Source organism: Danio aesculapii, chromosome 17 (genome assembly GCF_903798145.1).
Source record: "Danio aesculapii chromosome 17, fDanAes4.1, whole genome shotgun sequence".
NCBI lineage: Eukaryota > Metazoa > Chordata > Actinopteri > Cypriniformes > Danionidae > Danio > Danio aesculapii.
The window spans coordinates 47783512-47811185 of NC_079451.1; the positions used below are offsets into that span (position 1 = coordinate 47783512).

Here is a 27674-nt window from a genome sequence, read left to right on the forward strand (position 1 = left end):
CCTTCAGGTGGTTTATCAAACCCACTCACCTGTGTGAGGCACAGTCAGAATTGCTCAATGTTTTTCCTGAATTATAGTGTGTTTTAAAGTGTCTGGTGCATACAGAGAGGAGAGTGTGTTTCCTACAGGTGGTTTATCAAACCCACTCACCTTTGTGAGGCACAGTCAGAATTGCTCAATGTTTTTCCTGAAATATAGTGTGTTTAAAAGTGTCTGGTGCATACGGAGAGGAGAGAGTGTGTCCCACAGGTGGTTTATCAAACCCACTCACCTGTGTGAGGCACAGTCAGAATTGCTCAATGTTTTTCCAGAAATGTAGAGCGTTTATAAGAATGTGTCTGGTGCATACGAAGAGGAGAGAGTGTGTCCCACAGGTGGTTTATCAAACCCACTCACCTGTGTGAGGCACAGTCAGAATTGCTCAATGTTTTTCCAGAAATGTAGAGTGTTTATAAGTGTCTGGTGCATACGAAGAGGAGAGAGTGTGTCCTACAGGTGGTTTATCAAACCCACTAACCTGTGTGAGGCACAGTCAGAATTGCTCAATGTTTTTCCAGAAATGTAGAGTGTTTATAAGTGTCTGGTGCATACGGAGAGGAGAGAGTGTGTCCTACAGGTGGTTTATCAAACCCACTCACCTGCATGAAGCACACTAAGAATTACTCGATGCTTTTTCTAGAAATATATTGTCGATTAATTGTCTGGTACATACAGAGAGCAGAGAGTGCATCCAACAGGTGGTCTGTGGAGCACACTAAGAATTGCTCAATGCTGTTCCAGAAATATAGAGTGTTTATAAGTGTCTGGTGCAAATGGAGAGGAGAGAGCATGTCCTACAGGTGGTTTATTAATCCTACTCACCTGCGTGAAGCACACAAAGAATTGTACAGTGTTGTATGCTGATAAATACTCTGGAGTTGCAGTATTAGGGGCTGATCACACCGAACACATTTTTTGCATTGACAGGCACATTTTTGGAATGATTTACTAACATCCGCGAGCGTTTTGTACACTGCTTAGCGGAAACTGCTAAGCGGAAAAAGCGCTTTACGTCAGTTGCATCTTTACATTGTCCAATCAAATAAAAGTAGAGGCGGGGTTTCCTTTGAGGTGCCTCCAGTGGGTAAAGTCTAGATCGGATATGCGGCCAGCCGGAAGTGCGATATTCACATTAATAAAGCAGCATTTTTTTATGACACTGTATAACAATAATTAATATTTTTACGTTAGTGTGACGATTGGTCTTAGGGTTGGGGTGGAAGTAGACGTTAAAAAATACAATTTGTTGGCTAATTTAATAAATAACATAAATAATACTCGATACAACTACTGTTTTTACGTTACTGTGACGGTTGGGGTGGGAGTAGACCTTAATAAAATACAATAAATGTGAAGTTTAATAAATTACAGAAATAATTCTCATTAACTTCCGGCCGCAAATGTATCCGATCTAACAACAACCCCATCCAGTGTTTGTGTTGTCAAGATGACTAAGAAGACTTTTGAAGATGGAGGAGAGACTTGTGGTTGCTGTTTTGAGTTATCTGATGCTGTATGACTCAGAAATCTTGAATTTCACAATATAATTAAATATTAAAGTTATACCAATATCAACAGCAACACTTCTGCACAATACCCTGCTGATTCTGTCATTGCCTAGCGACATAAAAGGCGCAGTGTGGTGCACCTTGCCTTTTTAGAATGGAAAAGCGTGTTCAGTGTGATCGGCCCCTTAGTGATGGCTTTATTTGGTAATGCTCATTAGCATATTCATAGGTCATTTTCATGGCTCTCCAAAAAGACAGGACTTTTTTTTACTCAAAGTGCTTGGTAATTTTATACATATTTACTAAGAAGGGGCAAACAACACTATGAATTGTGAACTTTTGAGTAAGCGCTTACATTTTTCACATTTAATTTGATGCGCGCTGCCATAAATTAAGAAAGATACATTCCTCTCTGATTTTTTTAGTACATTTAACAAATAAGTAAATTCATGTTTTCTTAAAGTTTTAAATGCTAATTTTACATGTAAATTAGAAAAACATTTTTTTATGTTAATTTACTTCAAAACTTCTTTCTCTGATGTGTGCTTTTCAATTTCACAGGTTATTAAGAAATAAATGCAAATTAGTATTTTATTTATTTTAAAAACACATTTTCTCTTTTTATTCATTGTGAAACTTGGCATTAATAGAAAATAATTACAATTATTTCTTTGTCTTAAATAATTATAAAGAAAATATTATTAATCAAAATCCTATATGTTTAAAATATTATTATTATTATTTTTTTTTTTTAAAATAAAATATTAGATGAACAGCATAAATTAAAAAAAAAATTCTTAAGGTAATTTAGCAAAAATTTGCAAAGAAACTTCAGAATTGTGTAAAATACCACAATTTTAAAATTTTTACAATTATTATTATTGTTGTTGTTATTCATTTTTGGTTGTTTGTGTATAAGCAATTTATATTTTAGCTATCACTTCTCATTTAAATAATTCTAATATTCGAAAACATTGTCAGCTGTTTAATTTTAATGATTGAAATAAACCCTTTTTTCTCAATTCAGTGTGAAACGTTGTAAATGAGCAAAAATGTGAATGTGAATTCTTTTTCTTTGAAGCACATCAGAAATCCTCACTTAGTTTAGAATTTTGCTTGTTTTAATTTCTAAGTAATGTTTTCTTCTGTAAATTCACTTTAAAATTATGCATTCCATCACAAATCAAATAAAATCAGTACAACTGAAATAGTATTTTATTGGACGATTCTTTTCTAACAGTCTTTGTTTAAATCATTTTTACAGTGCTTACGCGCAGGGGTGGTTTTAACCAATAACGGAGGTAAGCAGCCCCTTAGGGACCCAGGAAATCTGTTGGCCCTCCTAAATACCTTAAAGTTTTTTATAAGTTATTTATAACCTCATATTTTTTATAGTGAGGGTCTAACAAATAAAATTTTAATGTAATTATTACTTCATTGCAAACGTGTCCCCTACTGCCAATCAATGATCAGTCCAGCAGTCAAACCAGGTAAATATTTAGTTTAAAAACAATTTATTTATTATTTTTAGTTGTGAATTAATTTTAATAAAACAAACCATTTTAAAACCTAGAGAGTATATATTAAGAAGAAAATGTAGAAAACAAGATTGAGTGATATAAGAAAAATATAGATCATTTAAGTTAATAAATAATAAATAAATTAAATACCAAATAAAATGTATAATATAATAAATTAATAAATAAAATTAAATAAATTAAAATTAAATAGATACAATTAAAATTAAATAAATATAAATAAATAATTTAATTAATGAATTATTTTAAATAAAATAATATAAAATAAAAGGGTGCATATTAGGACTTTTAGGCCCCATAGCTGGAATTGTCTTGGGCTCCCAAATCACTAAATCCGCCCCGATTACACATTTACCATACACTTATTTTACAATATATTTAACATACACACTCATTGATACAGTTTTTTGCATGTTAAACTGCAGTGAATCTAAGGAGAGCTGATCTGCATTGGCCATCATTGAGCCGCAGATGGAGACTGCTTTACGGTTTACTGAAGTATCAATTAAAGCTTATTATTTCATCCATCAGAATAAAGGAGGTTTGTTCGCTGGAAACCGCGACTGTGATTGTGCGGTTCTGTTGATGTACTTCAGCACACGACCCTATTTTGGTCAGAAACCCTTTTTTTCCGTCAAAAACCTTTAAGTGTAGTTGATCTTGGAATAAGTGATATTAAGCTGGATCTATAAAGCGAGCGTCCAGGTCTACAAAACTGCTCCACCGAAGGCACAAAGGAGTCATAAAGTAAATTTACATGGCGATCCATTGACTTCCCTCCAACAGAGCGTTTGCGGTTTGACCCAGCGAGACGTATTCTTTAGGAAACCACAGTGAAATTCATTCTGTCGTTCTGCTTTGAATCCCACCTGAGGAGACCTTCAGACTCATGCAAATCACCACAACACTGCTTTACTGCGTGTGTTTAAATGCATGACAAATTAAAATAGACTTTCCTTTGTTTACTGTAGTTTAGGAGACAATAGATGGCTATGTTTTTATTGAGTTATGTTTTGCTTATAGGAAATGATGCATGCTTTTAGGAATGTTTTTGAAAGTTTTACATTGGGACTGTTTTTTGAAGCACATTTCCATCCTAAATTCTTGCAGAAAATCTCATTCTCATTATTAAAGTTATTTAAAGTGAACATTGTTATAAATGTTAATAATGATAAAGAAATATTAGCATGAATTAATATTAATAATATATATAAAATAAAATATATAATATAAAAAAAGATTTTACTTACAAGCAAACATTAATCACTTTTTTCGCTTTAGTTTTTGCCATGAGAAAATAACCCTGACAGCTTTCTGAAAATTAATTTAGAGAGCCCCTATTACGGGTGTATGAAAATGAAAGTGAAAGAGGTTTAAATCTGAAAGTGCGCCGCGTTTAAAAGTATTGATAAAAAAAAAAAAAAAGAGTCGACTCTGAGTCGTTTACATGATTTGCCTTGCATCCAAGTCTTTTGACTGTTTGTATCAAAGTCAACACGAAACAATACCAAATATGAAGCGCTGGATCTGGTAAAATGTAAACGCACCTTTCCCTTCAAACACTAGCAGAGTGGAGGGTGATGGGATTGATTAAGACTGATGATGAGTAAACATTAATGAATGAACATTCTGGTAATTAATACAACAACCTACCCTGCAACAGAGGATTCGCCGGCCCTTTGTTAAAAGGAAAGATCAGCAAAGACTACTATTGTATGGGACTTTGACAGGAACTTTGTCAGTACACAGTTCATAGACCGATTAATTTTTTCTCTGGATCACAAGTGTAAGTAAGAGTGATTTAAAATGGTTGCAAAAATCTCATTATTGTAATGCAGTTCACAATGAATTTTTAGTTTTTAAATTGTGTACAGTTGAAGTCAGACTTATTAGCCCCCCTGTTTATCCCCCCCCCCCCCCCCAATTTCTGTTTAATGGAGAGAAGATTTTTTCAGCTCATTTCTAAACATAATAGTTTTAATAACTCATTTCTAATAACTGATTTATTTTATCTTTGTCATAATGACAGTAAATAATATTTGACTAGATATTTTTTAAGACACTTCTATACAGCTTAAAGTGATATTTAAAGGCTTAACTAGGTTAATTAGGTTAACTAGGCAGGTTAGAGTAATTAAGCAAGTTATTGTATAACGATGGTTTGTTCTGTAGACTATCGGAAACAAAAAATAGCTTAAAGGGCCTAATAATATTGACCTTAAAATGGCTTTTAAAAAATTTAAAACTGCTTTTATTCTAGCCGAAATAAAACAAATAAGACTTTCTCCAGAAGAAAAAATATTATCAGACATACTGTGAAAATTTCCTTGCTCTGTTAAACATCATTTGGGAAATATAAAAAAAATAAATAAAAAAAAATCAATGGGGGGGCTAATAATTCTGACTTCAACTGTATATATTTGAATGCAGAATGAGTGTAATTGTCACAAAAACAAAGATTCTTTAAGAAATCTCAATTTATTAATCCAAAAATGTAGTTTTTTGCCATTAAAAAACAGGCATTTCTTAGTGTTTAGCATGCTGTTAAGCCAAAATGGAGACAATAGCTGGTCATCATAGATTTTATGGCAAAAAAACTAAAGCATATATTTTGAAGCACATTTTCATTCAAAATTCTTATTAATGTGGAAAATCTCGTTCTCATCACTGTAATGCAGTCCACAATGACATTTTAACTTTTAAAAAATATTTATGTATGAAATTTAATGCAGACATAGTTGTCACAAAAGCAATGTTTCTCAAAGAAATCAAATTTTCTTTATCAAAAGCGTATTTTTTTCCAGAAAACAGCCATTTTTTTGTAATCAGCTTGTCGTTTAGCCAAAAATGAACACTATAGCTGGTCACAACAGAGGGTTTTATGCATAAATAAAATACAGCATATGTTTTGAAGCACATTTCCTTCCAAAATTAATATTTCTGTACTGTATAAAATCTCATTACTGTAATGCAGTTTACAAATGAGTTATGTATGAATTTTAATGCAGACTATGTCACAAAAACAAGGTGTCTAGGAGAAATCTAATTTTCTTTATCAAAAAGCGGGCATTTCCTTATGTTTAGCATGTCGTTTAGCCAGAAAAGAAGACAATAGCTGGTCACAACAGAGGTTTTAATGCATAAATAAAATACAGCATATGTTTCCCATCCAAAAGTAATATTACTGTATACAATTTTATAGCTATAAATAAAAATCAACATTGGTTAAATTCAATGGAAAAGTAATTCTTACAAGTATAATTTTTTTGTGTGAATAATGTTGCATTATGAAAACAAGCCTCATTTTCTTCACGCATTGCATTCCCTTCTCGAAATCCTTGTCAAGAAACGTCAGGGTTATATTTCAGGCCATGTTTCTGCTCATTCCTTTTGGCTGCTTTTCTAACACAAACCTTTATCCTGTAACGAAATCATCCCTGCCAAGCTGAGAAATATTACTGTAAGCAATACCTCTTGTTTTCAACGGCCTCTACAGAAGCCTAAAATGATTGTGCACGTCTCCTATATCAGCCATGATGAATAACTGTTCACATTTTTATTTTTTTCAACGTGTTGTTGTTGGTTCAAGTCATAAATAAGAAAACCTCCACCCCTGTCGAATCTCCCGTCTGCTATCCTTTCTTTTGGCTGAAAAAAAGAAACCCACAAGACCCCGCGACTCCATAAAGAGCTCCGGATTGCAGTCTTATATTTTTGAAAGACATTTAATTATAGCTTGCAGTCAAAGGCATTTCTGATGGAGACTAAACGGCCTCCAATTGCAAAGAGTTTCTTGCTCTTTTTGGCAGGCGCCGGGCTGAGTGATGATATGGAGATATTATATTCCAGCGTCTTAACAATCTGTTGCATTCATCTGTGTCGCGCCGTACGGTTTGTTGTCATTCGCCTGATGATTTTTTTGGAGATTTAAATTGAAGTGTAAAAAATGGCAGGAAAAGTGGGCTGTAAAGCAGACGGATTTTGACACTGTCTGGAAAAGCGAGTTAGGAAAACGTAAAGGCTGTCTTGCCGTGACTGTCTGCCGCTCTCGCCTTCACGGAGGTCTCTAATTGAGATCACTTGTACTTATAAATGGTAGGAAGTTCGGTGGTTGGATGAGAGGAGCATTAGAAGTGTAGTCTGTGCCTCTTAAAATTAAAACGAGGCTACTGTTTAACTTTCTTAATCAGCTTAATACGTCTTTCCTGAGGGTTTTTCTGCGTTTTCATCTCATTTTTAATAGTGGCAGACCGATATGGAGTTTTCAGTGGCTGATACTGAGATCTGAAGAGCAGGCTGGGTGGTAAATGATAGTGTATTAAATGATAGTGTATTAAATGAGAAGTAAAAAAAAAGGAAGTGACCTGAATTAAGGTTATTATACACTGAATCCAAAATTAGGGCTGCACGATTCTGGCTAAAATGAGAATCAAACTTTTTTTTTTTTTTTGCTTAAATCAAGATCAATATCCTCACAATTCTGTAGATGTAAAATAAAGGTTAATATGAGTAGGCTATTATTATTGTTATTTCTCAAACATATGGTAGAACAACACTAATAATATTAGGCCTATAGCTCTACTGTTGGTTAAAATGCTAAATATTGTGTAGACTTGGAACGGTAGACTTGAACAGACTTCAAATATGTCCTGGTTGTTAATTGACAGTAAAGTGATGACATCAGAATACTGAATTCATAATTCTGAAGTTATTATGTTTGAGACATATGCTTGTCATTTGTTATTGACAAAATTATTAGACCATTTTCCACTTGTAAAAGTCATTTGTCATTATCAGATTCCTTCTTGCATTATATTCAACATTATATAGGCTAGAGTAGTTATACTGACCCAGTAAACATTTATCTTGTTTACTGGGTCAGTATAACCCAGTAAAAAAAGCATATTTAATGCATGTCGTAGTCATAACTCTAAAATGCGATATGATTATTTAAATGATGTGCGCGATTCCGGTTTCACTTTTACTGCAGAGTGTAGCTCATGTCAATCATGGCTAGCCTATAGACTACTTTAAGTCAACATGTATGCGATTTGTTGTTTCTCGTCACTGCAACTGCAGCATGCGCATCTGTTTATAGCTTCTCATTCATTTTATTTTCGGATTAGTACCTTTATTAATCCAGGGTCCCCACAGCGGAATGAACCGCCAACTTATCCAGCACATGTTTTTACGCAGTGGATGCCCTTCCAGCTGCAACCCATCTCTGGGAAACATCCACACACACTCATTCACATTCATACACTACGGACAATTTAGCCTACCCAATTCACCTTTACCGCATGTCTTTGGACTGTGGGGGGAACCGGAGCACCTGGAGGAAACCCACGCGAACGCAGGGAGAACATGCAAACTCCACACAGAAATGCCAAACGCCACAAACCAGCGACCTTCTTGCTGTGAGGCGACAGCACTACCTACTGCGCCACTGCGTTGCCTGTTTATAGCTTCTTTAAAAAAAAAGACAGACATTTGACCAGCCATTTAGCAGTCTATACTGATATTTCTGTGCCAGTTTGACACTATTCACTAAACTGAGGAGTTCAACTAGTTCAAAACACTCGCTCACATGAACTCACCGCGAGTGAGACAGAGAAAATGAAATGCAGCGCTGAGGTAAACTCAGATTCTCAAGTCATAGTCTTTAAAATAATATCTTGTATTAAAAATGTTGATATAGGTTTTTGATATAGCAGAGTGTTAAAAATGTGTATTTTCCATGGAGAGATTTGAGTTAGTAGCCCTGCTATGTTTATTTGACGGAAGAAGAAAAAATAATGGAAAAAAGTATTTCACGTCGTAAACACCAATCAACATATTCCATCACCTAAAAAGTATCACCAAAAAAAAAAACCCCTGAAGGTTTTACAATTTGTTTGGACTTGCTGGAAGTTGTACAGTATATATTTTTTGTAGAGCTGTGAACCCACACTGGTCTTACGGTTTGGTTACGATTATCATGCCATCGATTCGGTTCAATTCGATATCTCGGTGCATTGACGATGCTTTCCATACACAGTTTTATATTTTACTTTACAGCACAACAATTCTTATATTAAAATGTAAAAATATATTTATATACTATTTGTAATCCAATTTTGTCATTTAATACAAACAGTCAGATATAAAAACTGTACCTTTAAACAACACGAGCATTTATAGCAAATAATATAAACAAATATAAAAATCCCGCTCGCTTTCTGATACTAGTCTACCAAGTTCTCTTACACCCCTTTGATTGGTCACACGCTCAAAAAAAGGGCTGCGATTGGCTCTTGCGCGCTGCGCTCTTCACAGATGAGTGACACTGATAAGCTGCAGTGGCGATCACAGCAAGACTGATCCAGCAAACACACACGCAGTGAAATTGTGCACAGTTTCTGCGTTTTTAATGTAGTTGGAGCGCTGTAAACACTCGCGCTCGCCTCCCTCGCCATATATAAGATAAAGGACGTCAGTGAATAATAATCAGCTATGATTATTACTGAACCAATACCGAATTGTTCGGGTCTGCATCACGGTGCACCGAAGAAACTATTAATTTTGACACCCCTAGTTTTCTGTTTATGTTTTGCAAATTCATTTTACCTCGTATTGCCAGACCTTAAACAGATTAGTCTTTTTAAATGTATTTTACTATTTGTTTTAATTTTAGGCAAAATGTGTAATCTGTTTTTGTTAATAAACAATATTTTATATGTTAATTTAATGAGCTGTCTAATTTTTGCTGCATCAGTCATTGTTGGGATAATAACTTTTAAAGCTAAAAGCATTAACAACTTATATCTAAATGTATCGTCATTGTTTAAAGGGCACATAGTTGACCTCTTTTTTATGATTTATTATTAATATTGTGGCTCTTCTGAGTGTGCCAGTTTAGGTTCAGTTTAAAACACAATTCAGATTTTTTTATTATAATGTGTTAAAAAGTGTCATGTTGGGGGCGTGTCCACAGTTCGCTGATTTAGGGGTGTGTTGCTTCACATGTAGATTAGTTTCGGCTTCCCGCCAACGTAACAAGGGGGCGGGGCCATGAGCTCACCCGCTCTGCGTTTGCAACAGAGTCTGACAGGCAGACTGAGAGGATCCGCATTCAGTCGTACATGCACGATTCGGACACAAACCAAGCAGAGAGTACAAAATCATGTGCCTTTGTACAGTTTTACAGCCAACTGTGTGCTAGTTTCAAGTGCCGAGCTTGAACACAGAAACTAATAACCACGCACACTGAGTTAACTTTGACCGAGGCACCGGATGCGCCGCTCGAAGCCGCAACACGGCACACCAGACACTCTCTGTGGCGCGGCAGATACATGAAGTGTCCCGAATCGTCGCGCCACACGTTTTTGAATTCTAAACATAGGTTTCTGCAGCGGTCCGCGGCGCCCAGCCGTCGACTTGAGTGTACCCTGATAGAAACCGATGTTTAGAACTCTAAAACGCATGCTAGTTAAGATCACAGGGAGCTTCTGAGATCGCGAGAAATGCAAACGGCTGAAGTATAAGGTAGACTCAATGAGAAGTACACATGTTTGCAAACCTACCTAAAGATACAACCAATAATTCCGATTAGAGCGATAATGTGTAGAATATTGATCTTGTGTTGAGCCCAATGAGCCTTGCATCTAAAAATAGAGCTAGCGTGTTCCTTTAGTGATATCGCTTCAACTCACGCTGAAAATGGCGGACGTGAATCAACAAACTGAGGATATGATGACGCGCCTGTCAATCAATATTGGTGAGCGGGGGGACCGCACTCCTTGTAAAGTTGCGGACAGTTTGAAAACAGCTCCAATTGGTCCACCGTTTTTTATGTTGTTAAATTGAAAAAAAGCACTGGGTTGACAGTCTATACACCATACATGCACATATGTCTGTCCAAACAGCTTGAAAAGTAGATTTTTTACCATAGGTGCCCTTTAATATGGAAAAAAATATATCGAGTTTGCATTTTTGCCATATCTCCTAGTACTGCTGATGGATAAAAAATAAATTCCACCTCACAATGGTGCTGAAACACTGCCTCAAACTTGAAAATTGAAAATGAAACTACCGTTTAACTTTCTTTCTAGTGAGACCAGCAGGGGGCGCTCATCCTGTGGTCTGTGTTGGCCCCAGTGGTGGGGACTCTATACTGCTCAGTGAGTGCCGTCTTTCGGATGAGACGTTAAACTGAGGTCCCGACTTGCTGTGGTCATTAAAAGTTCCAGGATGTCCTTCGAAAAAGACTAGAGGTTTAACCCCGGCATCCTGGCCAAATTTGCCCACTAGCATCTGTCCATCATGGCCTCCTAACAGTCTCCTCTCCACCAATCGGTCTGGCGCAATATGGCTGCCGTTGTGTCATCCAGGTGGATGCTACACACTCTTGGTGGATGAGGAGATTTCCCCCAATGTGTAAAATACTATGAGTGTCCAGAAAAGCACTATATAAATGTAAGGAATTATTATTATTTTGTTCACAGGGGTTCATATACTGTGAATAGACTAACGTTGTGAATTAATTAGCATCACTAACACATCGCTTGAGAGCCTTATCATTATTTCTACCCACAATTGAATGTTGTTTTTGTAATCTCCCTGATTTCATAAGCAGATCTCTGTGAAATGACAGCATGACCATGATTATAGTGTGGTCAGGTAAAGGTGATGTCTACAATGGGCGTGCGCTAAATTATACCTCTACTCCTATTGGTTTTGTAAAAACACCTCATTACACAAACAACAGCGACCGCAAAGGTGTTTTTAACTGTTGCTAATTTGCTATTTGACTGCAAAAGTGGACATGGTGTAAAACAACAGCACTGAATGATAAACTACACATTTTAATACATTGCCTCCAATCATTCAGTGCTTTTATAATCCGCTGTGCTCTAAAAAGTGCTTTTTTTGGCCAGAAATGTCCGTGATACATGCATAAGGTGCTAAAGATAACACAGACGGTTTAATATGGCCGGTTTTCTGCTGTTCTGCTCTCGACCAGCCTCGTTCCTTCTCTCTGAAAGCCCCGTCCAATTCAAATACATTTATTGTACTTCAGTAAGGTAAGCAGTGTCTGTAATGATGGATGATTTTATAGCGAGAAAGTATCGGACACTCAACACCACAGTTGAGCTTGAGAGCGTCTGTTCGGCGTGGAATCTGAAAAGCAGACCCAAACTTCATTATTACGTTTATTAAGTTTAATGTGTGGGCGGGGAAAAATAATATTAAGCAATCCAATTCCAGTCCTACCCTTCATTATATCCCAGATTAGATTCGACTATAAATATGTGAAATGGGAAACGAGATCCTAAGGCATCAAAATGAAAAAAAAAAACGTACAGCTTCATTTGCTCTATATTATTTATTACAATGTGTATGTTTTTAAAGGGTAACACTTTACAATAAGGTTCATTAGTTAATGCATTTACTAACAAGAACTAATCAAGAACAACACTTGTACAGCATTTATTAATCATGATTAAACATTTACTAATGCGTTATTAACATCCAAGTCCATGCTTGTTAACATTAGTTAATGCGCCGTGAGTTAACATGAACTAACAATGAACAACCGTATTCTCATTAACTAATGTTAACTAACACGAACAAATACTGTAGTAAATGTATTGCTCATTGTTTGTTTATGTTAGTAAATGCATTAATTAACATTAACTAATGAATCTTATTGTTAAGTGTGACCTTTTAAAGTTTTTTTTATTTAATTTTTTTAAAATGTTTTTTAGCAATAAATAATTACTCATGAATTTCTACCAACATTTAAAATGTTAATTGCTGTAACAATACTTTGTCTAAATGTTTAATTCTATTTAATTTAAATTCTATTTAATAGTTTGAACCCAAAACTTTTCAATTCAATTTAATTGAATTTCATTTTTTTGTCTGAGCAATTTACGGTAAAAAGGGCAACCGTGGTTGTTAGAATTGTAATCTAAATAAGATAGGGTTGGGCGATACAGCAAAAATAAACAAATTATCATGATAAAATGTTTCATATCATTCAGCATCGATAATTATTGCATATTTTTATTACAATCCATTAAGGAATATTTGGATTTTTAGTTTTGGGACACCAAAGAGAATTGGGACACCACTACCCCTTCACGGGCACACGCAAAAGGGGTAGCGGTAAAGGGAAGGGCTAAGGGGTAGAATTGGGATTGGGCTAAATGTATGCTGTGTGTAGTTTTTCTATAATTAGTAACATAGCGGAGACTGTAGGGGTCTGTATTTGTTCATATATGTTGCATTTATTTATTTATTTTATATAATTGCAGACATTACAGTAGGCTATTTCGGCTATTTCAAGGTCATTGATCTACACTTATAATCAAATCATGTTCATAGAAAGGTTAGTAATGAACATTTATACACAAGTATTTAAGTGTATAAAGCATCTGTTTTGTGAGAAGTGCTCCTCATACGATATGTGAACGACCCATACAGCTTTACTCTGACATTTTGGAGAGCGAGAATGACGTCGACTGAAACTTTGTCATAAAACACCACGCCCACCAAAAGAGTACCAATGGTACTTAAAAAGTACTGCAATGTTTGTGCCCTCTGTGTTTGTCCGAGGTAATTAGTCTGCCAGTATTACCGAAATGTGTGTATTCCATACAAAGTGTGAAACATATTGGTTAGTTCTAGTTACATGAATCACTGTGCGCTCACGGTATTCTGGAAATTTGAGATGTTTTCAACTAAGTGTGCCTGGAAAATGCATGTCACGTACGCGCCACTTGCTTACCATGTGCAAGCCGCGCTCCTGAAATGGAAATAACCATAAGCTTATTGGCAATCCTTCCAAAGTGTACGCTTAGATTTCATTTTAATATAACTATAGCACTTCACACCAAACCTCTTTTTAATCGTTATTGACAATGGTGTTTGGTCAATAAATACCCAGTCCTATAAGACAGAAACCGTAAACTAAAATTCAAAGTTTTACAGTAATCTACCGTGTTTCATTAATGTGTGGTGTTAATACACCCAAGTTTTCATCTACTACTACTAACACATTATACTCTTTAATACTCAGACATAACTGCTTATCCACAAGCAAAGAATAATACTAATATATAGAAGTCGATTCGTGTCATTCACACAACTAAAAATCACCATGTTCACACACATGACACTAAAGTTATGGTTTTGGGATCCAGGGTCATATTTATTTAAATGCAATCATCGAAACGGGATGTCTCATCACCGACCCGTGTATTTCTAGCGTGTTTACTTTGCGCAAAATGATCCGTTGCCATCAAATGCTAATTTGCTGTCAGCCTCAATCCAACAAATACACAGAAATGGCAAATTAAACAAACAAGCAAACGAGAATCATATGCTACCAGTGGGATTCATCTGGCACACTTTGTTCTGTCCTTGTTTTATCAAGCACGTTCACTCCGACTGCTTCCCTTTAACCATTGTGGACTTCAACTGTATCATGACCTGTGGTTGAAACCTGATCACAGCGGGTTTTTAACAAGTCCAGGGTTCATAATAATAAACACAACAGTTAATAACTCATTTCTAATAACTGATTTCTTTTATCATGATGACAGTACACAATATTGGACTAGATATTTTTCAAGGTGCTAGTATTCAGCTTAAAGTGACATTTAAAGGCTTAACAAGGTTAATTAGGCAACTTAGAGTAATTAGGCAAGTCATTGTATAACAGTGGTTCCTTTTTCAGCAAACGACCCCCAAAATAACAATGCCAGTGACTTGCGACCCCCACATTCCTCAGAGGTAGTTATAAATATACAAACGTTGGGCACACATTAATAGGCCTATATAAACACAAACGCAAAAAAGTGCAACAATCTTAACAACCATATAATTTTTTTTAGTCATTTATTAATTTGTTTAATTTAATATTAACCTCAACTAAAGAGGCTGGTGGGCACTATGTTTTCAGCACAAGTCTATTCTTGGTTTAATTTTGGAGACCGCCACTCCAAGATCATTCTCTGGCCTGTATTTATTTTTAATGTATTTGATTGCCATAAAGGTTTCAGAACGTTTAACCTGATGCAATAAAATGAATCTGCTGCAGCTGACATTGTGCTGTGTTGTTAATCTTACGGAAACACACCCATCCTGCATGTTGTTGGTTTTTTATGCGACTATTAACTACTATTTTGATCTTTTATAGGTTATGGTAATTCTAACAGTTTAATAGAATTTATTTGACTTTTAAAAATCAGCAAGTAACCCTGTCATTTTCCCGTGACCCCCTCTTTGAGAACCACTATTATAAACAATTGAAAGTAAAATATTGCTTAGGAGGGCTAATAATATTGACCTTAAAATGTTCTAAAAAAAATTAAAACGGCTTTTATTTTAGCCGAAATAAGACTTTCTCCAGAAGAATTGTTTTTATAGGAAATACTGTGAAAATTTCCTTGCTCTGTTAAACATCGTTTGGGAAATATTTGAAAAAGAAAATAATTTTGACTTCAGCTGTATTTATTTTACCACAATTATTTGTGGCACGCTGTTAGTACTACTGCACTTGGACAAAACCCACACCAGCATTTCTGTGGGTTGCAACTCCTGGGATTCTTTCACAATGCTTTATTGAAATATGAAAATAATATATTAGTGCAGAAAAAAACTGTGTGGTTTTTATATTTGCTTTTTCTTCTGGTTGTTTTGCAAGCATTAATTTGACAATCATTTTTTTAATGTGTAAACAAATGGTGTAGAGTTGACAAAATTATTAGCCCTCCTGAAAAAATGTATGATTTTTTTTTAAAGATTTTTTAGCACATTTTTTAAAAATAACAGTTTTAATAATTAATGTCTAATATTTTTTTTTCTTTGTTTGCCATGATGACAGTACATAATATTTTGCTAGTTGTTTTTTAAATGACAAATATTCAGCTTAAAGTCCAATTTAAAGGCTTTATTAGGTCGATTAAGCGAGTTATTGGACAACAGTGGTTTGTTCTGTACGCAACCCAAACAAAAAATAAATAAATAAATAAAAATCAACATTTTATAAAGGGGCAGATAATTTATTTTCGTCGGCTATATTTCAGGGGTCGCCACAGCGGAATGAACCACCAACTATTTCGGCATATGTTTTTACGCAGCAGATGCGTACGCGATTCAGTACGGGAAACACCCATACACTGTCACACACACACTCAAACCCTACAGCAGGGTGTCTGCCGGTCTTAAAATGTCTTAAAATGTCTTAAAATTCAAAAACAAAAGTTTAGGGCTTAAAAAGTCTTAAATTCACTGCAATATTGACTTGTAGTTCTTAAATAATTTTAAACGGGCCCTAATTTTGCAATGTCCATGTAAGGCTACCCAATTAGGCCCACAGCCATACAGTAACAACACATCTCAATAAAACTTTTGACAAAACTCTATTTACTATACGGTTTCAGTTCTCCATGTATTTATAGACTATACTGTATTTGATAAGGACACTGATCTCAATGAAAATTATTGAAAAAAAAAAAAGTATATGTGTGATTTGCTTATTTTTGACATATTATTTAATTATTATTCAAGTTATTAGAATTTTTTTAATGGAACAAGTAAAAATACTTAGGGTTTAGCCCCGTATAAGTCTGAAATTTCATTCATAGTGGTCTTAAAAAGGTCTTAAAGTCTCAATTTTAGTTTATCCAATTCACCCACAGCACATGTGTTTGGACTGTGGGGGAAACCGGAGCACCCGGAGAAAACCCACGCCAACACAGACAGAACATACAAACTCCACATAGAAATGCCAACTGCTTTTTCTCGAACCAGCGACCTTCTTGTTGTGAGGAAACAGTGCTAACCACCGTGAATTAATAATGTTTTTTTATTGCTAATTTTGTTCAGCCAAACTAAAAGAAATAAGACTTTCTCCAATAGAACAATGAAATAGTAAATACTCTGGAAATGGCCTTACTCTGTTAAACATCACTTGGGAAATATTTACATTTATTAATTCATTTTGTTTTTATTTATAAAACAATACTTTAATACATTAATACTTCGTCATCAACTGTATATGCATAACTGAGTTTATACAAAGAGACATAATGTTCAATTAAATGTGACATACAGTATTGTGTGTGCTTTTGCCGTACTACTCTGTAATTAACGGTTATGAGCTGTTTGTAATGTCAGTTCATTTAGTAGAACACACTATGTCATTGTTTTTCTGCTGTTGTAAAAGCTGACATGCGTTCAGTGTGTGCGCTGCAGTTGTTATTTCTGGCGTGTTTGGCTTGTTTACTCAATGCTTATATTGTCTTCTGGAACTCATAACTGTTTACAGAAGCCAAATAACCAGCATTTACACTAAAACTTATTATATTTAGCAAAGGTGTGTTCAATTGAAGAAAGGGAATGCTGATATATTTGTTACGGAAGATACATTTTCACTAATAAAAGCTGTTCTTTTGAACAATTTCATGTATTCATGTAATGAGAAAAAAAATATCATGACTTTCACATACATTTTCATATTTTTTGTATTAATAATAACAATCAGATATGTCTCCTAAGCAGCAGATCTGCATATTAACCCTTTTTACGCATATTAACGCTTAATGTCGCTAGTTAACACATCCCATAATTTCTAAAATATCAACCTCTACCAAATGGTTGATACGTCGGTTTATGGTAAAAGTACCGGAATTAATACATATACTATAAACAATCTGAAAGTATGAAGTGTAAGGCCAATAAGGTTGTAAAAAATATTGAAAATAAAACATTTTTGAACACTAAATTATCTTTATTTTTTGAAGTATGACATAAAATATTTCAGATTCTCATTTAACATGTTTTCTTGTTTTTATTTATTTATTTATTTTATTTTATTTTATTTTTTTGGCAATAAAACCAAAATGAAGTGTAGTAGTGCAACAGTATTGTTTGTTAGATTTATTAATTTTTGATTATTATTTATTTTTTATTTTTTATTTTTTTGTAAACCAACGATAGTGTGTGTGTGTGTGTGTGTGTAAACCGTTATTTAAATCAGTCATTCTTTAAATGACTTTAACAGTCCTTATTTAAAACAGTCAAAACATGGTCAACCGTTTGGTAGAGCGGGCAGTTTAGGGGTTACACAAACAACAAATATCATTTCTTTGAGAGTGAGTACACAAAAAAAAAATGCTGGGTTTCACCCAATCGATTTGTCTTATCTTTTTAAATTTTTTTTTTTTTTACAAATTTAAGTGGATTAAATATAAAACTATGAAGTTGACCCCCAAAAACCTCAAGAATTGTGTTGTTTTAGCTCAGTTTAAATAAGTAGTTTAACCCTTTCATTACTCCACAAATAAAAAAAAAACAGTCCTAATGTCGCTAGTTAACACACTCAGTGCATTTTTTTTCAACACATCCCATAATTTCTAAAATATCAACCTCTACCAAATGGTTGATACGTCAGTTTATGGTAAAAGTACCGGAATTAATACATATACTATAAACAATCTGAAAGTATAATATTCAAAATAAAACATTTTTGAACACTAAATTATCTTTATTTTTTGAAGTATGACATAAAATATTAAAGATTCTCATTTAACATGTTTTCTTGTTTTTATTTATTTATTTATTTATTTATTTTTTGCAATAAAACCAAAATGAAGTGTAGTAGTATAACAGGATTGTTTGTTTGATTTATTTATTTTTTATTATTTTTTATTTTTTGTAAACCAACGATAGTGTGTGTGTGTGTGTGTGTGTGTGTGTGTGTGTGTGTGTGTGTGTGTGTGTGTGTGTGTGTGTGTGTGTAAACCGTTATTTAAATCAGTCATTCTTTAAATGACTTTAACAGTCCTTATTTAAAACAGTCAAAACATGGTCAACTGTTTGGCAGATCGGGCAGTTTAAGGGTTACACAAACAACAAATATCATTTCTTTGAGAGTGAGTACACAAAAAAAAATGCTGGGTTTCACACAATCAATTTGTGTTGGGCCACAATAAAGTCAACTTATCAATTTTTTTTTTATTGTTTACAAATTTAAGTGGATTGAATATAAAACAATGAAATTTAACCCCCAAAAACCTCAAGAATTGTGTTGTTTCAGCTCAATTTAAATAAGTAGTTAAACCCTTTCACTACTCCACAAAGAAAAAAACATTTGCATTGCATTTCTTAAGTCCTAATGTCGCTAGTTAACACACTCAGTGCATTTTTTTTCAACACATCCCATAATTTCTAAAATATCAACCTCTACCAAATGGTTGATACGACGGTTTATGGTAAAAGTACCGGAATTAATACATATACTATAAACAGTCTGAAAATATGAAGTGTAAGGCCAATAAGGTTGTAAAAAATATTGAAAATAAAACATTTTTGAACACTAAATTATCTTTATATTTTGAAGTATGACATAAAATATTTCAGATTCTCATTTAACATGTTTTCTTGTTTTTATTTATTTATTCATTTATTTATTTTTGCAATAAAACCAAAATGAAGTGTAGTAGTATAACAGGATTGTTTGATTTATTTTTTATTTATTTATTTATTTTTTTATTATTTTTTGTAAACCAACGATTGTGTGTGTGTAAACCGTTATTTAAATCAGTCATTCTTTAAATGACTTTAACAGTCCTTATTTAAAACACATGGTCAAAACATGGTCAACCGTTTGGCAGATCGGGCAGTTTAAGGGTTAAACAAACAACAAATATCATTTCTTTAAGAGTGAGTACACAAAAAAAATGCTGGGTTTCACACAATAGATTTGTGTTGGGCCACAATTAAGTCAACTTATCATTTTCTTTTATTTTTTTATTGTTAACACACTCAGCGCATTTTTTTTCAACACATCCCATAACTTCTAAAATATCAACCTCTACCAAATGATTGAAATGTCAGTTTATGGTAAAAGTACCGGAATTAATACATATACTATAAACAATCTGAAAATATGAAGTGTAAGGCCAATTTAGTTAAAAAAAATATTCAAAATTTGAACACTAAATAACCTTTATTTTTTGAAGTATGCCATAAAATATTTCAGATTCTCATTTAACAGGCTTTCTTGTTTTTTTTTTCTTGCAATAAAACCAGTCAAGTGTAGTAGTGCAACAGGATTGTTTGTTGGAATTTTTATGTATTTTTGGTAAACAAACGCTGCTGTGTGTAAGCCTTTTTTTTAATACAGTCATTCTATTAATGAATTTAACGCTCCTTATTTAAAACAATCAAAACATGGTCAACCGTTTGGTAGAGCGGGCAGTTTAAGGGTTAACCCTTTAACCACTCCACCAAGAAAAAAACCTTTAGCATTGCATTTCTACAGTCCTAATGTCTAGTTAACACACTCAGTGCATTTTTTTTTCAACACATCCCATAATTTCTACCAAATGGTTGATATGGCAGTTTATGGTAAAAGTACCGGAATTAATACATATACTATGAACAATCTGAAAGTATGAAGTGTAAGACCAATTTATTTAAAGGTGCTGTATGTAAGTTTTTGACTCTTCTAGAGCATGAAAATACCATAATTTGTTTGCAGATATTTAACCCTTTCGCTACCCCACCAAGAAAAAAACGTTTGCATTGCATTTCTTAAGTCCTAATGTCGCTAGTTAACACACTCAGTGCATTTTTTTAACACATCCCATAATTTCTAAAATATCAACCTCTACCAATTGGTTGATACGTCGGTTTATGGTAAAAGTATGGCCAAAACATGGTCAACCGTTTGGTAGAGCGGGCAGTGGTTAAAGTAGTTTCTGAAGCATTATGCAGTGAATAATTCACATTTCCAATATTTTCTCTATTTTATATGTAATCTTTCATATGCTGTGCGTTAATAGGAAATGCATCAAATCTTTGTGAGTAGAAAAACTTTTAATAATTGACATTTTCCTATAAAAATTATGACCTTTTTAATGACCTTTAAATCTTGTTACCAACTAACATACATGCATATATTTACACACACACACACAGGCACACAAATGCACACACAGAGACACACACACAAACAGATACGTGCACACAGACGGAGACATAGACACACACACATATGCACACAGACACAGATGAGATACATATAGATGAGCACACATACACACAGACAAACACACACAGACGTACACACACAGACACAGAAACATACAGATATCCGTGCACAAACACAGATGCACACACGGATATACGCATACACACGCGTACACATAGACACAGATGCACACACGCACTTACATACGCACACACAGACACACACACATATATGGACACAAACACTGGCACACACACACATAGACACAGATACACACACACACACACACACACACACACATACGTGCACAAACACAGATGCACACACAGATATATGCATACACACGCGCTTACATACGCACACACACACACACACACATATATGGACACAAACACAGGCACACACAGACACAGTTGCACACAGACACACCCATATATGGACACAAACAGACGCAAACACATAGACATAGACACAGACGTGAACACACAGACACAGATGCACATAGACGCATGCACACAGAAGCACACGCACAAACAGATGCACAGACACAGATGCACACACAGAAGCACACACAGACACAGACGCACACACACAAACAGATGCGCACACACAAACAGAGATGCACACACGTAGACACAGATGCACACACACAAACGGACGCACACACATACATAGACACAGATGCGCGCACACACACACGCACACACAAAAGTACAACATTATTAAAGTATCTTGCACTACTCCGTTATACTCTGATGTACTCCAAAATACCAGAGTATTACCGGATGCACCACAGTACAATCAGACGTTCTCTCCATATATTCTTGGAGTTGTTGATTTAGTTTTCCCACAGTGCTCTGTCCCATGCGTAATCGCTATTGTGAAATAAATCTTCATCCAGAGGGACATAGAATATCTCGGGGAGAAAAACACAATCATATTTTACATTCAGAAAACAGCGTCGCTGATGGAAAAGCCATTTGTGTGTCTCTTTGCGGGAGCGTAATGAGACCGACTGAATGTAGCACTTTAATTTACTCCCAACAATTAGGTGAGCGTCAGCCACTTACTGTAATTAAATACGCCATTGAGATTCAGAGCTGTCGGGAAGCGACCCGCTGTCCTCACGTGGCATCGCTTTCAACCATCTAAACCGCATTTACAGCGATCCGCTACAGGACCTGAGTGAAACCAAGACCCCCGTTGACTAGCAACCTGTAGGGCATCTGTCTAATTCGGCCTTCTGTCTCCGGGGCTACAGTCTGCATAAAAGTCTCTTTGCTTTCAAGGCCCCTCGAATGTTTTCGTAAACTTGGACGGAGACGAGTCGCGTTGGAAGCAAACAGCAGTAATGAGCTGGCACACAGACTCTCTGGTTAACCAGACTGTAATTTGGGGACTGAAAAGAACCTCTCATCACTATCGAGTATTTGTTTACCGCAGTTTAACTCTAATGTTTCTGCACAGAGGCTCGCTCTCTGAAAGACACTTTTAAAGGGATAGTTCCCACAAAAAAAGTGTCCCTCAAGTGATTCCAAAGGATTGAGTTTCTTTATTCTGTTGAACGAACAAGAAGATGTTTTGAAGAATGCCGAAAACCTGTAACTATTGACTTTCATATTCAAAAGCAAATTCTGTGGAGGTCAATGGTTACAGGTTTTCAGATTCTTCAGCATATCTTTTTGTTGTTGTTCAGCATAATTGCTCGCTGAAATACGCTTTAAAGGGATAGTTCACGCAAAAAGTATATGTACTCACTATATTTACTGTCCCTCAAGTGATTCTAAAGCATTATGAGTTTCTTTATTCTGTTGAACAAAAAAGAAGATATTTTGAAGAATGCTGAAAACCTGTAACCATTGACTTTCATAGTAATTTTTTTGTCTGTTTTTTGTTTTTTTTTTCAGCAAAATTGTTCTCTGAAAGACACTTTTAAAGGGATAGTTCACACTAGGGTTGGGCTGATAGATGATGCCATCGTCCATCACCGATGGCCGATAGTAAACACGATGCTGAACCTGCATACTCGCTCCTCCACCCTGCCCCCGTCGCAAACCTGCTCACGAAAAATACACACTGAGGCCCCGTTTACACTGTTAGGTTCTAGTTGTAAAATGGCATTTTAGAACGAAAATGATCCACATCCACGCTGTGTTTTACCTAGCATTTCTGAACAGCCCTCCGTCTGCTGAAAATGCACATCACGTGACCACACACACACACTGTCATGCGCTCGTCTGCCAGTTGGACCGCTGGATCACGTCTCACTATAGTTGTTAAACCTGATATTTAATTAATCTTCTCTCTATCTAACGACTCTTCGGTCTTCTGAATCTATCAGGTAACATGTCACAGCATCAGCACACTGCTTCAATCTTTCGCTTTCACACTTGTACTTAGTAATTTTAGTGAAAACTTCAGATACCATTGACTTTCATAGTCAAATACTGTGGAAGTCAATGGTTACGGGTTTTCAGATTTTTCAGCATATCTTTTTTTGCAGTTCAACTCTTGTCTTTCTCTACAGAGGCTTGCTCTCTGAAAGATGCTTTTGAAGGGATAGTTCACTAAAAAATGAATATATACTCCCTGTTTACAGTCTCTCAAGTGATTTTAAACCATTGTGAGTTTCTTTATTCTGTTGAATGCAAAAAAAGATATTTTGAAGAATGCTGAAAACCTGTAACCATTGACTTTCAGTCAAAAACAAATACTAAGGAAGTCAATGGTTACAGGTCTCCAGATTCTTTAGCATATGTTTTTTTGTTGCTGTTCAGCAGAATTGCTCTCTGAAAGATGCTTTTAAAGGGATAGTTCGCTCCAAAAATGAATATATACTCACTATTTACTGTCCCTCAGGTGATTTCAAAGCATTATGAGCTTTTGTATTCTGATGAACACACAAAAAAAAGATATTTTGAAGAATGCTGAAAAACTATTGACTTTTATAGTCAAAAACAAAAAGTATGGCAGTCAATGGTTACAGGTTTTCAGATTCTTCAGCATATCTTATTGTTGTTCAGCAGAATTGCTCTCTGAAAGATGCTTTTAAAGGGATAGTTCGCTCCAAAAAATTATTATATACTCACTATTTACTGTCTCGAGTGAATTCATAGTATTATGATTTTTTTTTTAATCTATTAAATGCAAAAGAAGATATTTTGAAGATGCTGAAAACCTGTAACCATTTACTTTTATAGTCAAAAACAAAGACTATGGAAGTCGATGTTTACAGGTTTTCAGATTTTTCATCATATCTTCTTTTGTGTTCAACAGAATTCAGCTTGCTCTCTGAAAGATGCTTTTAAAGGGATACTTCACCCCATAAATTAAAATATATTCACTATTTACTCTCCCTCAAGTGATTTTAAACCATCATGACTTTTGTATTCTGTTGAACACAAAAAAAGATATTTTGAAGAATGCTAAACAAAACACATTCACTTCCATAGTAGGAATAATAAACGCTATGTAAGTTAATAGTTACAGTTTTCCAAATTCTTCAGCATATCTTCTATTGCGTTCAGCAGAATACAGAAACTTGATCTCTGAAAGATGCTTTTAAAGGGATAGTTCACCCCAAAAATGAATATATACACAGTATTTACTCTCCCTCAAGTGATTCCAAAGCTTTATGAAGTTTTGTATTCTGTTAAACACAAGGGAAGATATTTTGAAGAATGCTGGAAACCTGTAACCATTAACTATAGTAGGAATAACAAATACTATAGAAGTCAGTGGTTACAGGTTTTTAGATTCTTCAGCATCCCTTCTTTTGTGTTCAACAGAATCTAGAAACTCATAATGGTTTAACACAAGTACAGGGTGAGTAAATGATCACAGAATTGACAGTTTTGAGTGAACTATCCCTTTAACTTTTACCATTCGCATGTGCATTTCGTCAATTAGAAATACAGTTACTTACTCTACTATGTTTTCTGCAACATAAGCCAGATTTATATGGACACTTCATACATAATTACAGTTTTGGCCTTCAATTCAATCAAGCTTATCTGTTTCACTGAACAAATGAGACAATATTTAACAGTGTTTATTTTGCATTTTTATTTTAAATGAGGTGTTTACATTAAGCATTTTTATTCTGACTTGACACTTAAAACAGTTGTAATCGAAACACACTATTTAAATTCACCTAAAGTGAGCAGTCTTTGCTAAATAGTCTACTTATTATTATTTTTAAAAATATTTTAAGTCGTCCTTTTAGAACATTCTACATAGTCACCAACTTTGGTATTTAGTTTTTAAAGGGATAGTAAACCTTAAAATGAACATTCTGTCATCATTTAATCTTCCTATACTTGTCACAAACATATTTGAGTTCCTTTCTTTAGCTGAACACAAAAGAAGATAATTTGAAGAATGCTGAAAACCTGTAACCATTGACATAGTATTTGATTTCCTACTATGGAAGTCAATGGTGACAGCTTTTCAGCCTTTCTCAATATATTTAAGATAAAAACTCATAAACATTTATAACCACTTGCGGATGAGTGAACAGTGAGTACATTTTTTAGGTGAACTTTAAGGGGGCAGCATGGTGGGTTCTGTATTTAGCACTTTCCCCTCACAGCAAGAAGGTCGCTGGTTCAAGTCCTGGCTGGGCCAGTTGGCATTTCTGTGTGGAGTTTACATGTTCTTCCCGTGTTGTGAGTTTCCTCCGAGTGCTCCGGTTTCCCCCACAGTCCAAACACATGCGCTATAGGTGAATTGAATAAACTAAATTGGTCGTAGTGTACGAGTGTGTGTGAATGCGAGAGTGTATGGGGGTTTCCCAGGTTGCAGCTGGAAGGGAATCTGCGCATAAACATATGCCAGTATAGTTGGCGGGTCATTACGCTTCTTTACCTGATAAATAAGGACTAAGCCCAAGGAATATGAATGAAAATCCCTTCAAGTTTTTGACACTTAAAACATGTTAAAGACATGATACATTCAAATATTTGGTCAAATTTGATTGTACAGTTCACCTTTCTGCTATTAAATGAATTCAGATTAAACCATGTCTTTCATTACGCTTAGAGTCACTAAGATTAGATTTTATGATTAAAAAATGAGTGATAACACACTTTTTATGTTACAAATGATTTCCCAAAAATGTTGCTTTGCTTAAGAATCTGATAAAAATGGACTTTACCATTGTTTACTCATATACATGAAGGAGCTGTTTTAAACACTGGCAGTAATCTGAAATATTTCTTGAGCAGCAGATTATGATATTAACGTGTTTTCTGAAGGACCTTGTGATAATAAAGACTGAAGTAATGATGCGGAAAGTACAGCTTTTGATCAATTCAAATAGAAAACAGTTATTGGTTATTAATTTGATTATTAATAACAGTTATTAATTAGATTATTGTTTCACAGTTTTCCTGTTTATATGGTATTTCTGATCAAATAAATACAGATTTGCTGAGTTAAAATATACTTTTTTTTTCTTTTTCAAATATTTCCCAAAAGGATGCAAGGAATTTTTCACAGTATTTGCTATAATATTTTTTCATCTGGAGAAAGTCTTATTTGTTTTATTTCGGCTAGAATAAAAGCAGTTTTTAATTTTGTTTAAAACCATTTTAAGGTCAATATTATTAGCCCCCTTGAGCAATCAGGACTCGAAATTGCGACAGTTTTGTTCACATATACGCCCAAAAATTTTATCCATGCAACCGTAAAATATATTTGGAAGCATTTGTGCGAACTCATATACATGAAGGAGTTTTTTTAAACACTGGCAGTAATCTGAAATATTTTTTGAGCAGCAGATGATATGATATTAAAGTGTTTTCCGAAGGACCTTGTGATAATAAAGATTGAAGTAATGATGCGGAAAGTACAGCTTTTGATCAATTCAAATAGAAAACAGTTATTGGCAATTTGATTATTGTTTCACAGTTTTCCTGTTTATATGGTATTTCTGATCAAATAAATGCAGATTTGCTGAGTTAAAATATAGTTTTTTTTCTTTTTCAAATATTTCCCAAAATGATGCAAGGAATTTTTCACAGTATTTGCTATAATATTTTTTCTTCTGGAGAAAATCTTATTTGTTTTATTTCGGCTAGAATAAAAGCAGTTTTTAATTTTGTTTAAAACCATTTTAAGGTCAATATTATTAGCCCCCTTGAGCAATCAGGACTTGAAATTGCGACAGTTTTGTTCACATATACGCCCAAAAATTTTATTTATGCAACCTTAAAATATATTTGGAAGAATTTGTGCGAACTCATATACATGAAGGAGCTGTTTTAAACACTGGCAGTAATCTGAAATATTTCTTGAGCAGCAGATTATGATGTTAAAGTGTTTTCTGAAGGACCTTGTGATAATAAAGACTGAAGTAATGATGCGGAAAGTACAGCTTTTGATCAATTCAAATAGAAAACAGTTATTGGTTATTAATTTGATTATTGTTTCACAGTTTTCCTGCTTATATGGTATTTCTGATCAAATAAATGCAGATTTGCTGAGTTAAAATATAGTTTTTTTTTCTTTTTCAAATATTTCCCAAAATGATGCAAGGAAATTTTCACAGTATGTCTGATAATA

General features: G+C 34.5%; 2 protein-coding genes across 3 annotated transcripts in view; one reads left to right on the plus strand and one right to left on the minus strand.

The window, feature by feature from the left end:
• The window catches only part of runx2a (RUNX family transcription factor 2a), a 147966-nt gene that overhangs the window by 92828 nt on the left and 27464 nt on the right, over nucleotides 1-27674 (minus strand). The window lies entirely within an intron of this gene.
• The window catches only part of supt3h (SPT3 homolog, SAGA and STAGA complex component), a 290795-nt gene that overhangs the window by 11544 nt on the left and 251577 nt on the right, over nucleotides 1-27674 (plus strand). The window lies entirely within an intron of this gene.